The 14,654-nt window shown below is 41.4% G+C and overlaps 1 protein-coding gene across 1 annotated transcript in view; it reads right to left on the reverse strand.

The window, feature by feature from the left end:
* The window catches only part of mef2d (myocyte enhancer factor 2d), a 72,417-nt gene extending 61,838 nt beyond the window's left edge, over positions 1–10,579 (reverse strand). The window contains exon 1 of the mRNA XM_080768440.1: positions 10,369–10,579. The gene's annotated coding sequence lies outside the window, so the exon portion shown is untranslated. The remainder of the gene's footprint in view (positions 1–10,368) is intronic.
* Positions 10,580–14,654: the final 4,075 nt, after the last annotated feature.

Consider the following 14,654-nt stretch of genomic DNA (forward strand, 5'->3'; position numbering starts at 1 on the left):
CCATTTCAACACTTGGTCTACAGTGACATCAGATTGCATTTCCCAGTTGTTCCCTGCACTACTCAGATTGCTTCTGGGGATCAGCACCGGGAAAACACACACACACACACACGCACGCACACAGACACGCAACCACGCACGCAGGCAGGCACGCATGCACGCTTGCACACATTACACACACAAGCCTATGCATACTGTATCCACAAACACAACATAAACCCATGTTTGTGCACTTACACACATGTACAAATGTATGCATTCAAGCATGAATGCACATATTCTACACATGCCTGAAGTCATGAGTACAACTACACACACACACACACACGTGCTTAAACACAGAGAAGTGTGTCACTTTGTAAGGGTGGAATTTTTTTCCCTCTCCCAGCCCGACTCCTCCATCTCCTCTTCTCTCCCTGGAACTATTCCCAGCTCTGGGTAATGGTTGCTCCACAACAGAGAAAGAATGAGCCAGCCATCTTGCCCTGCTCCATGTTAGCTTGCGGCTAACTCAATGAGCCCTCTGCAGATGGTCCCATTACCCAGCCACAGCTGTACAGCCGTAAAACTGTGCCACGCCCCAGTGAGAAAGAGGTTGATATACATTCAAATGAGGGCATAACCTAGCTGCTGCGCTTCAGCGCTGTGGGAAGTGGAGGAGTCTCACCAAAGGTGTGGGTAGGAATAACAGAGGCGGGGCTTTGGAAGAGGAGGTTATATGATGAGGAACAAGAAGCAGCAGAACTTCAGATCAAAGGGTGCGAGGAGGAGAGCGAGTGACAGGGACAGCAAGATGGAAGAGAGAGAATGGGAGTCGTAAGCAAGACAGAGAGCCAGAGAGGATCAGAGTCATGGCAAGTGGGAGAAGGGTATAGTGCGAAAGTAAGAGAGGGAGGGGGAGATGTGTGAGAAGTCAGGGTGTAGTGTTTCAACTCCTGGATCTCATACGTACATGCTGTTTCAGCTGTGCTGGAGCAATGGGGTTGCTGCTCTCACGCCACAGCAGCAACCCCATCAGTATGGTGGCACAGCAACTGGTCTTATTCTGTGACCGATATTTTATTTCTTTTCTCACTTTACATTACAATCTATATCCTGAACATTGTTTAGTTTTTTCAATGTATATATTCCTATTCTGTCTTCTTGTCTTATCCACATGACAATTCCGTCCAACACTCAAACAAGAAAACTACTGGCTGGATCGGCATGGAATTTACTGTGCACCATCAACCTCCCCGGAAGATGAACACACTGATTTAAGTGACATCATGACCTTTCCTCTGTGCCACCCTTGGGCTAAAATGTGCTTGTTGCTAGCAAATAAGATATCTCAAAATCTAAGAAGATATCTTCAAAACTACTACTTTTACCCTTTTGATCTTAAGACCAGAACGAACCTTTTTCCTGAATTAGTGCTTCTCACCTTTAGTGCTTCTCATTACAGTTCTCTGTGCTCCCTGACATAGCAGCAACAACATACCTCAAGTGAAATGATGAACTGAACAAGCATAACTGAATCTAGAATAAATAATATTGAGCTCTATTGTGCATTGTCAAATAAATAAAACAAAAAATAATAAGGGAAACTCCTTCAAATGCTTCACTGGGTATCATTCAGTTAATTGGTGTTTAATTGACTGTGTCAATTAAACATTGCCATAGTATATTTCTGCCATAGTATATTTTTATCATTATTTGTTATTGTCTATGTACACTGATATATCATTTATTCTACTCAAGCGCTGTCGGAAGTTGAATTCCGACGTATTCCGTCTGCTTGGCCATATATGGTGTGCCGGAAGTAAGCTCACTAGTCACTAGCAGCTCACAGTGTGTTTGTAAGCAGCGTGGCACTGACAATATTTCTTTCATTGTTTCATGTCCACATTTACGTTTATTGTTTATATTTAAGTTTTACGTTGTGTTTCATTATGGGTTGAATTGATTAATTTGTTTCTTGTTTTCAGTTAGTTAGTTAGTTTTGTTTCTTTGGGTTTCCTGGACCTCATTCCTTTCATGCTATTATGCAGCCAATGAGGTAAATGTAAATTTCAATATATTTTCATTTATTATGTTTGTGTGCTTTACATTATTATTATTATTACATTATATTATTCTCATTTCTGATCGTTGTTTATTTATTTTATTTAGTTTTACGTTGGTAGTTTTAAGCCATAAGAGTGCACAAATAAAGCCACCAGTAAAGATAAACGACTTACTCATTTTTGAACCACATGAAGGGAGTAGAGTGACAGACTGAATTGTTTTTTCTTCTTGCCCTAAAGATTGCCAAAGCTGAACTAAATGGATTCAAATATAAGTGGATTTTGACACCAGTCAGTCTCAGTCAAGGTCAAACCGACCATAATGGTGATATACTATAACACTGCCACTGTGTCTCTCCACTCATCTCCTGTTAGTTAAGGTTAATCCTTCAAATGTGTATGGTTAAGTTGCATTTAACCTACATACTGTAGGTTGTGATGTCTTGATCCGGCATACTGGCCCTCGATCCCGTCGTATACATGATGTCCATTTGGTTAGCTTTGCAACGTGACCCTTTCGATTGGTAAAGACTATACTAAGAGGGCAGAAAATACAACTTAATCTGGATAAAACACTATGGCAAAACTGGCCTGAGAGCAAGGGAGGCAAATTAAATCACACAAGGGTATGGACATCGGTTGTAACAATGAGGAGTTTTAATATTTTCTACAGTTTCCATAATCCCAGATCAAAATAAACATTACAAGCATTTATTGTTTTCATATATTAATCGGTTTCTACCTATAGATAGAATGAGGTCAGTGTAGATACCCATTTCAGTTGCAAAGCTGGATATTTCAAGAAAAGGACCAATTTAGTGCGCTTGAAGCCAAGTAGTTTTTAGCTTAATGTTTTCTTCTCTCTGCTGTTTAAGTTTTATATAACAGATCTTTACAGATTGGTTGTAGTGAGCAGTTAAGGCCTGGTGAGACGCCTGTCCCTATTCAAGTATGACTAATGATGTTCTATAAACAGAACCGAATTACACACCACACCAGCACCATTACACTGGTAATAGAATTATGAGAATAGAATACATTATCTTGACTTATACACGTATAAAGCATTTAGTACTAACACCGTCATCCACAGCAACATACAGCGGTTAAGCAGGCTCACTGTAGTGTAGGGCTTTGCAAAAGCAGTTCTTTGAGGGGACGACAAGTCTGTTGATGGATACATTGCCAGGCTGTTGCAGGGCGAGTCTGTGACTTTCTGGGTAATGGGACAGTCTTTCTAGGAAATGCTAGGGCACACTGCCATCCTGACCTATACCATCATAATTCCTATGGTTTGCCCTATCAAAACATGTGTAGTAGTGATGCGCGGGCCGGCCCGTTGCCCGCAGGTCCCGCGGGTTGACCCGCGGGGCGGACAGACAGGTCAAAGTTTTCAGCGCAATTATAGCGGGGCGGGCGCAGCGTGGCAGAAAATGAGGGGGAAAAAAGCATTCTGGTACCTTCTCTCCCTCTCCTATTCGGTCTCTCTCCCTCCCTGATGTTGCTCTTCCGTCTCTCTCCACCTGAAATCATCTAGCTTGTTCAATGTGTTGCTAATTTGATCAAGTATGCACAGCGGCCAATAATATCCTCATTAGTCATTATCCTGATATCCTGACCCTGTGCTGCACGAGAACTGTATTTGAATGTAACATATGTTGTATGACACGACACTCACTGTAGTCATCGTTCAATGTTCTCTCATGTACACAATTATAAAAGATAAATAATATCAATTGTCTATACTAAAACCGAACCTGTATGGGGCTGAATGTGCTATGGTTTTGTTCGCTCCTGTTTCATCCATGCACTGACTGAAAACACAACTCTCTCGCCCCGCACATCACTAGTGTATAGTGTTAGGCCGGCGTCCCAATAATAATTTGACACCCATAAATCTGACTACCCAATATTCCGACCATAGAGCCTCATACTAACACTATCCCCAAACCCTAACCCTAATCACACGCGGAAGCAAGCCACGGATGAGTCTTAACCAGCCGTGTAGTCTGACTAACCGGATTTCGGACTAACACGTGTCAAAACATGATAAGCATCATACTCTGACAGATAAATTGAAGGGTAGAGAAAACTAGAGAGGACTGATTACTTTGGCAAAATGTGGTTTTGAGTCCAACTGATTGTAAATAACTGCCCCTTTTGCCACAACACTGCATGACGTCCGAAGAGCCTCCACCTTATTTAAGGTGTTTTGTTTTAATTTAATCATAATTCATAATGAAATTCATTATGTATTTTTGTACTAATGTGGGTCCCGTTAGATGGCGATGCTAAATTTACATTTTGGTGTGGGAACCAATGGTATAGGACGGTAAATGCACCGACAGAAGTCAAATTGAGCAAATCCTCCATTACTTCATCGTCAGCAAAATAAAAGCATCCATGTCGAAATTTTATATGTGACGCATTTTGGAAATATGCATTCAGTTCACCGTTCCTGCCACCAGAGCAGAGGTTAGGAAGTAGGGAAGTCATCATGAAGGTTTCAGTTTCTGACAGTTCCTGGCTATAGCTAGGGTTCGGATGAACTAGACTTGCCTAGTCTTGTTCTCATGTGTGACATCATAAATAAATAAAAGGTGTTCCTTTTCAATAGTTGACTGGACATTTTAGTAAGAGGGTGAAAAGCCCAAATCAAAGGCTAGGTTTAGCTAGTTAGTTAAATCATCAAAACTGGAAGGAATTCAACACACACTGTCTGCTACACTGTCAAATTCAAAGGAAGGACCTTATACAGTCAAATCTAGTGCTGATTTAATTTAATCAAAAGTACATTTTAACATTTGGTGTCCAAATTAACACTGTATTATTGTTTAGTATAACATAGCAACCACCATCAAAACCATATGTGGCCTGCCTGCTAAGAATTTTTGCTCCTCTTCACTTCAATACCCTCTTTCGCAGTGAACCTTAAAGCAGCACTATGTAGTTGGGTACAGGCTGTTCCGACATACTATTTGTTCCGAGTGTCAATAGGCCGACAACCTACCTCAAACCCTAACCTAACCATAACCGCAAGCACGGGAGCAGCGTGGGGTATCAGCAGCCACTTTGGATACAAATAACATAGCAGCCAACATCTTTGACCCATGAGTCTCCGCAAGCCTGCCTGGCGAGGACGTGTTGTGATTGGCCAGTCTTCGCTTTGCCTGGCAGTTCTGCCTTGGTGAAGGAAAAGTACTGCCGTACTAGCAGACAACCCGCAGCATTCCAGGTTCAAACAAAATCCTTCTAGGTGCAAGGCTCGAAGATATAAGTTGAGGTGAAGAAAATGCCAGCACTCATGATTGTATGTCCTTCCTCAGCGTTGTGACAAGACAACAGGAAGTGTGGTATTTATGTATGAGATACAATCAACAGTAATTGAACACAGGTGTCAACCGTTATCATCTTACACAGTATCAATAAGAAGTCTCTATTTATGGTAACAAGACAGGATAAATATCATGTAAGCACAATCGAATAAATAGTATAGTAAAATATGAATACATCACAATGAGCTATCATAATGAATGTGGGGCCGGCCCCTAAAGTGCCTGGAAAGCTAATAGACTAAAAAGACATTGATACATCTTAAACCCATTAGAAATGTATAAAGACAATAGATAAATGGAAAACATTAATAGAAAACATTAAATATAGATAAGGAGGGAGACCTTTGGAATACAGATCACTCCTATCAGTGCTCATTATAGAACTTATAAACCGTAAGGTAATTAGAATTTGAAAATGTCCAATTGTGTATGCCAATGTGGCCGACTATGGGTTTATTCGATTGTGTTTCCATGATATGTATCCTGTCTTGTTACCATAAATAGAGACTTCTTATTGATACTGTGTAAGATGATAACGGTTGACACCTGTGTTCAATTACTGTTGATTGTATCTCATACATAAATGCCACACTTCCTGTTGTCTTGTCACAACGCTGAGGAAGGCCATACAGGCCGAAACGCGTACGTTTTCATTCTCAGAGGTAAATAAAATCATGTAAAAGGACATACAATGAGTGCTGGCAAGTTCTGCCTTGGTAAATGCAAGGATGAAACTCATGTCTCCCCTGTACAATGTAATCCAGTCAAGCCCCTAGCAGGCCCCTGAGTCTATAATACATTTATGGAAGGATGATTGTTATTGCTTAAATATATACGTTAAATATGTATATGGCAAAGTTTTAAATCACAAGTACTCTAAACAAACATGCAACTTCTTCCCTCCCTTTACTGTGACTGTATGCTCATTACCTTAATTGCTGTTTAACCCCTAGATCAGCAGCTGATGATGACTCAATTAAGAGCTTGATATAGAGGAGACAGAGATTAGTTCTGCAAGTAAGGTTTGTTACCCTGTTGCCACAGCTTTTCTGGACCCTAATACTTCACATTGGTTCTCAGGTTATGACCTAGAAGCCATTTTGAAATCACAGCGGGTACTGAGTAGAGATCGTGAGGCAAAACTTGCCAGTGCTACTTTCCGTGTTAATCGGCTGATGACATCTGCTCTGTGTAAAAGCACCTTTGGCCTGAAGTTCCATTAGTCGAAAAGGAGCGAGTGACATTTCTTTCCCTGCTACAAATTGCTGGGGTAAAGCGAGGCCCTGCAATGATTGAATCATAGCCATAATAGCAGAAGGCAGGACCCTCCCTGCTGTGCAGTAGAGTTCTTCCTGTTCTCCCCGCTCAGCGTGGGAATAGCAGTGGGCAAAATCTGCCCTGGAATAACATAAAAGAGGCCACAAAAGCAACATGACCAGAGCACAAACACAGGTACTAAGTGCTCGGTGAGACGAAAATGCTTCCTCACTTTGAAAGCTGCATGTCTTGAGGTGTCAGGCTTTTAGTAAAACATTAGAAAGGGGACTTTCTCTTCTAACCTTGTACAGTATGAATGCTTTTCAATTGTCGTGGAGTTCACAGTTCAGTTTGGGCTAGCTAGTGCAGGGTTTCCTAAACATTCCCGTGCCAAGCATGCACAATGTTTTGTGTGTGTGTGTGTGTGTGTGTGTGTGTGTGTGTGTGTGTGTGTGTGTGTGTGTGTGTGCGTGCGTGCGTGTGTGTGTGTGTGTGTATATGGATTTGGAGCATGGAGCAGCACCTTTGCAAGATATAGAGCAGCCAGCCATGGGTTTACTAATAATCTAATCAGTCAATACATTGTCCAGCAAAAAAAAGGGATTACTGAAAATGATTAGACCATATTGAAAATTCTGCCTATACAATGAAGATCTGGTTCATGAAATAGCTTTCTAGATTTTACTGAGTGGAGTGTTCTGTAAATGCTCTCAGAGAAAGTGTGCCTTACTTAACTTGCTCTTTGGGTTAATGTATCAAATATATAGATAGCTTAAACACAACAGTTCTATAGCAGCCAGGGAGAGCATTAATTGTTGTCAACCTAGTAGAAACGGGAACTGCCCATAGCCCATCTTTATAGCCCAGTTTGTCTTTTTCCATTAAAACCCATTGAAGTAAAGGACATCCAGGCATACTATGGAAACAACACACATTGACATTTATATGTCCACACAGAAATATCCACACAGTCTACAATTATGGCTCCAAGATGGGCACACAAACACAATGATCTAGTCATGCAGTCTACAAAGACTGTGACACTATGTTGTGTCTGGGGAGAACAATGGCTATTTGATTGTGTTTGCAATTCAGCAGGAAGCTAGAGCTGGAGAGAATTATACTTCCTCAAACTGGTGGTAACAAGGGAGGGAGCCTCTTTTCCCTCTGTTTCAACTAGAGCCAACAGAGAGTGCTATAAGGCACATGGCTAAGGTTCAGCATGGTAAACACTAAACAGTCTTGTTTGGGTGCAGACCATTACCTTGATGTAAACTACGCATCTTGCATGAAACTCAGTAACTGTATTATCCAAATTCGCATTATGCCAATTATTAACTGTATCACGATATATAGGTCCTGTAATATGGTATTGATTGCAATATATGTGGACAGTTGCCCTGACATTAGCCTACACTTGCTCAGAGAGTACCATGTGCCTTTGCTTGCAGTCACGCTCTCAGGCACACAAAAGCCCATTACTTTAGCTGAGCCTATAAGTTATCTGGAGCTTAAGCCCTTCACAGTGAACTAGACCAGTTACTTTCTATCGTCCAATTTATGGATTGATTGTTTGTGTGTGTGTGTGTGTGTGTGTGTGTGTGTGTGTGTGTGTGTGTGTGTGTGTGTGTGTGTGTGTGTGTGTGTGTGTGTGTGTGTGTGTGTGTGTGTGTGCGCGCATGGGTGGGTAAATGTGTGGGATGGCTGATGAGCCCCTGAATAAGAGGCCAGGGGGTCTCTAATGCCAAGAGAGAAGAGACGGACAGATTGACAGACAAAGAGACAGGTGTGAGATTGATTTGGTGTAAAGAAAATTAAAAAAAGCATTCAACATCTCTATCACTCTCTTCACATACACACACGAGACACAGATTTGATGGAGATCAAGCAGAGGATGGATGGCGGAAGATTCTAATGATGTTAGAATTGAGGCCACACTTTGGGAGACTCAAGAGAGCCAATAAGTCTCCCAGGGAGAGGAGAGATAAGATAAGGTGGTAGGTTTGGGGGGTGTAAAGCTCCCATTAGCTTTGACATCTTGACAATGTCAGAGACAGCACCACATTCGTATTCATTTGTCAGCCAAACTCCCCCATCCTGCTCATGTGTCAGAAAACCCAGTGCACTGCTGATATAAGAATGCTGCCTCCATGTCACAAAGTTGGAAAACTGGGAATATTTACTCTGCAGGTCTTTGTCAGAGGCAATTACCATTGTTCAATCTAAGATGGCAGATGTAAATGTCTAACAACAAAGTAGTCATATGTCCATGACATTACATTTGATCTAAACCATGTATTAAGAAGACCCTACAATTAGCGTGGCAGAGAGAGAAAGCGTTTCAGTGTGCTGTTGTTGACGTTGTTGTTGTTGATGACGACAAACTGACAGTAGGCATATAGGTACAGGCTACAGCACATGACTGTTCATGACATGTGTTGTGGGACTTAACAGCTGTCCCTCCCTGTCCTACCTGCAAACACAAGCTACTTGGTGGGCATGGGAAACTCTTGAGGCAGCCATGTCCTTCTGGGGACAGCTCAGAACCAGTAATCTGCTCTACTCTGACAACTCGGACGCTTTCCAGGGCTGCTGAGCACCCTTATCTGGTCTGACTCCCTGGAGATCCTGTCTCTGCCATGTGACACCCTGTCGGGAATCACGACTCCACCTGTCCGTGAGCATGCTGAATATACTCATCGGTTCCCACCGCGTTACACGTGAATGTTAGCCTATTATATAGACAGGGGAATGTTTTATCTGACCTGTGTGGGATTACCGACGACGTCGATCTTTCTATGATCCAATGAGCAGCATAAAGCATTTATTCGGATATGGAAAAGCTGACACAGATAGACCAGAATTTCTAACAAACTGCGTTAACTTGTCAGAAGCTTATTCTAGTTCATTGTTGATGATATCATACTAGCTAGACTTCATTACAGGCTACATTATTTCCGGATTTTTAGGAAATCAGAAGTTTGATCATACTTTCTCCTGAAAGGCAATTGCGCTCGCAGATATGAGGGCACAATTGCTTCGGCTCTGTGACATTAAAGTGACATTAAATTATTCTGCACATACGTACTTGCATGCCTATGCATGTGCAGATGGTAAACACACTTCACACACATTCACCAATCAAACACAATAGGTTTTAACCTTGCAAATAGGCTACTGGCACAAGGTGTTCTGGTCTGTCCACTTTTTCTGTGCAGTAAATACGTCAGTTAACGCGTAAACAAAATTGATAGTGTGATAAAGTTAGCAATAAACTAGGCATGCAATTCACTAAGATGAAATCCATTTACCGAAATGAAGAGAAATTGCGTCAAAACCTCGGTGACACTTGCCATAAATCGTTTTGACAGCTCCTAATGAACTGTTATGACTGTTGCGCACATGAACAGACGATCCAGCACGATCCCAGCTCGGACAATAAAAACGAAGTCTAGAGGGATGTCTCTGTTTAAACAACATAATATGAACCTCTCTTTATTAGACTACAGCGTTATAACTTGGCAAACTCCGTGAATCACCGCGTAGCTTACCCCTTATGACTAACAGACTGCGCGAGACGAAACCGTATAATTATGAACTCCCTGTGAAACATGTTTAAATAATATACCGTAAGCATGGTATTCAGTATTTAGTTGTCAGAAGTATCCAGTTAAAGGGAAACAGTGTAGCAAAGCAAAATTGAGAACATAAGCTTGAAAAGAGTCACTTACCCTAGCACTGTATCCACATCTGTTTGATGAGACAGACTGGCGATTCAAAGACTATAGCCTACAAATCTATCTATACAAACTGCATAGAGCGGATGGTGAAGATGACAAATAGCCCTCAAGTGAGCTCGGTAGGCTTTCAATTAAAAATCTTTTTACTTCATGTAAAAGGCAACTATTTAGTTTTGTCAAATGATACACTAGATTGTGCCTAATCTATCTTGAGTAGCATTGCTTTATGATTGACATTGGCTGAACCAATAGGCTCGTGCTGTTCACGTTGCTTAACCAATCAAGTCATCAGCGCTGACTTGGTGGAAGGTGAAGTAGGAAGGACTGATGGCGACATCATGTGTTAGAGAGAGTATATATCCCTCCGCTTCTCACAGCAACATCTACATCTATACAGTACCGTATATTAAAAATGGGCCATTTCAATGATATTTATTATTATGAATATTATTATTGTCAAACTAGAATATCCGGAGTTAGCACATGGACTTAATGTAAAACTTTTTTATGTATGAAAATAATAATAATAATATATACATATATTTTTTAAATAGATAAATGTAGGCTATAATATGCTTTTGCAGTTTTATCAAGTTTCCTCGAATTCAAATTGAAAAGTTTTACAATAACGTGGTTGAGTGTTAGTTAGTAGGGACACTAAAACGTTTTGGTGGCAATATTACCTTTTGGATACCGCGACTGCAATTAAAGTAGAACTCATTAAAGTAGAATTATGACTTGATAACCGTCACACTTGCCTACATTACACTGGATAATGCTGAGGGGTGATGTCTTCCGACCTATTTTGTCTCGTGTCGGCGGAAGAACATAGTGTTTACAGTGAGGAAAGGGGTGACGTTACAGTGACAGAGACACACATACAATGTAGCGCGTGTCAGTGTAAGCTACGCCGTGTATATGTATTACTTCAACTAACAGCTTCATTTATCCGAGCGTGCCTTTGCTCTTCGTTGAAATTGTAGACAACATCGCGTATTTACACCTTAAACCATGCCGTTTCTGTATTATTCTGTTTTCATTTCCCAGATACTGTACAAATGGTCTACGTCACGTTTCGTCAGTCTGGAGCTAATGGTTTGGCTGGAATATTTAAAGTCATAGCTGTGCAGAAAGGAATGGTGTACTGGTAGCCCTATCGTGTGGACTCAGGAACAAGGACCCAGTGTTTCCTTTACTAGTGAAATAGGAAACCTTAAGCACGATGTTTTAGCAATACTGAAAGTCTGAGAAGTCTGAAAATAAAAGTGTGATGTGCAATATTTAACAATATTACTTTCTAGTTTAGGCTTTAGGAAATGGCCGGCATTACACCACCATATCCTTATAATTAGCCTGTTGCTCACTGCCAATCATTCTGCCACATACACTCACAACAAACTTTCAACAGGTGTGTGTGTGTGTGTGTGTGTGTGTGTGTGTGTGTGTGTGTGTGTGTGTGTGTGCGTGTGTGTGCGTGTGTGTGTGTGTCACTTAGGCCCCTTTTCCACCGGTTGGGAACCGGTTCAGTTCTTTTTGGTTCTTAGTCCATGAGCCAGACCTCCAAAATTGGAATGTTAATTATGAATTGAGTGTGCAAAACCATACCTAGGCATATAGGAAAATATGAAAAAGCTACTATACTGTGGAAGGGTTATCATATATTAATTTACTTGATACTTGATTTATATTGATCCTACAATTTAATATAGGTATGGTTTTGCCCACTCAATTCGTAATTAACGTTCCAACTTTGGAGGTCTGGCTCATGGACTAAAAACTGGTTCTGAACTGAAGGGTTCTGAGAGTTATAGGACTTATAGGAGCCACAGTTGAGTCAGCATGTCATATTCTGAAGCAGTGCAAGTTTTGCAACATATGGGGATGGGAGGGGTAGTAGTGAATGGACCACTGACTTGTAGGTCTACATGGTTTAAGCTGTTTCACTTAAATAAACATTGGATCTCTTGTGCTATCAATGAAGCAGACAGATAAAGCTTGAGAGAGAATTGGGGGTAATCAAGTAACTAGTGAGAGGACAGGGCTTTGAAGACGAGAGAGAGAGAGAGGGAGAGACGGATTACACAGTGTTTTATGCTTTATGTAAGGAGCTTATGCAGAAGGGTTTTGCAGAAGAGAATTAATGCAAACAGACGGGCACCCTATTCCCTCCTCACATCGGCCCTGTTCATACAGCTGGCCAAGCCAGTGGTCAACTCCATGGCCCCTAGGTCAAGGAAGTGGCATGGGAAATGAATGACAACAAACAGCCATATTATGAGAATTTGGCATAAGTATGCCTAACTTAAACACACGAGACAATGACCTTTTATGGAAAATCTCTGTGGCGTTCACTCAAAGGTTTCCGTTACATCATTACATATTCATTATTCATCCGTGTACCAAAATGAGATGTTTTCAATTTGATCAAGTGATACAAATGTATGCAAAATGACGGATATCACACAATTCACCTTTCTTTAACATAACATAAAGACTTGGACATGAAGTGCTTTGGAAATTGATTAATCATAGACCATTAGATACACTTTAGATAAACAGAAATATGCAAGAATCCTATATTCATCTGTTATAAGGTTTTCTTCAACACAATATTATATATTATAGCAGAACTTTGAAGTATAGCCTTCATTAAGGCAAAAATCACTAACCGATACAACAGCAACTCGAAGCACAACAGGTGTCACTTATCTGTCAAAAAGCGGGGACAATCTTTCCCATGGATTTATGTGAGGTTTCTACAGGTCAGATGTTGATGAAGACTTTAAACGTGAATGCTATTTAAACACATTCCACACACATGTGCCTGGTTGTCACTTTGATTCTACACACATTGTAAACATCAAAATGGCATTTGACTGTCAATAGATTATGCAGAGGCATGATCTATCTATTTATTTATCAAAGGGACAATGCACAATAAATGTATTGCACCAGAAACATCTTAAGAGCTCATTTACATAGTCCCTAGATGGGCATCATCACTGCATGGGCACACACAGAGCAACAAAGAAACATATAAAATACGCATTATAGCAGTCAAGAAAACCAGTCCTAGCGGACATTAAGAAATATCTGCTGGGACATTTGTGGATGACATCTGCCAGGCAGATATTCAGATGGAAGGCAGATTCTGTGGAGCAGGCACAGGTGCTCTTGACCAGAGTAGTGGAGACCATGCCAAGGTTGGTCTTGGGCTGATTGCCAAGAAAACGGACCAATAACATTCTCTCGGACCATCCACCTCTAACAACAACATGAGGCACTACACTGAAATAGTCGATGACTGGAAGTCAATACCTGGCTCATGGGTCAAGTCGCCAGAGCAAGACCTTATAGCAGTGGTTCCCAAAGTGGGGTCTGGGGACCCCCAGGGGTCCTTGAGGGAGTTCCAGGGGGTCCCCAGTAAAATGACAGTTTGGAACCAAATTAACTCTTATGGGTCTGTAACTCTCATGTATTGTAAACAAGTGGCTTAGTTAGTGTACACATGGAACCAAACGGACCATAATGGGTCCGTTTGGTTCCATTTGTACACTACACTCAGAGTTAAATTAACTTTGATTTTACAATATTGGGGGTCCATGCAGCATTAAATAGGGGTCTGTATAGACTAATGCATGTCAAACTGGGGGTCCATGAAATTAAACGGGTTGAGAATCACTGCTAGAGCCATAAAAATCTAATCTTATGGGGGGTCCCTGGCATGTACTGTATTTTCTAATGGGGATCCGCAGGCTAATGAGTGTCAATTTGGGGGTCCTTGACATGAACTGCCTTATAGTAAGGAAAGCACTTGCATGAATGGCTTTGAATGCCAGTGTTGTGGACCAACTTCCTGCTTATTCCGTTCTCCTACAGTATATGCTGGACCCTGAGGCTGAGGCCTCCACTACAGAAGTCTCTGGATGGATGGGTGCTATACCAGAAGCATCAACCAGAATACCTAACCATCAACAGAGGGGAAAACAATAACTTAACCTAACACTCCTTCCCGAAGGGAGCTGAACGTAAAAAAAAAAGGATAAGCAAAAGTTAACCAACAGAATGATAGCGAACAGCTAGAGCTAAGTTAGCGAATGCCAGGCAGAGTGTGTCCTTTATTAGTGGACAGTCCGAGGCCTCCGGACCGTCACATGACCGGCTTGGCCAATGAGGGTTATCAAAGCCTCACAAGGCTTCTACCGGTTCTCACGAGAGATGGCAAGCGATGTCCCTAACATCCTTCATCTGCACTTGGAAAAGCAGAATTACAATGA

The sequence above is a fragment of the Protomyctophum bolini genome (genome assembly GCF_963924005.1).
Source record: "Protomyctophum bolini genome assembly, chromosome: 7".
NCBI lineage: Eukaryota > Metazoa > Chordata > Actinopteri > Myctophiformes > Myctophidae > Protomyctophum > Protomyctophum bolini.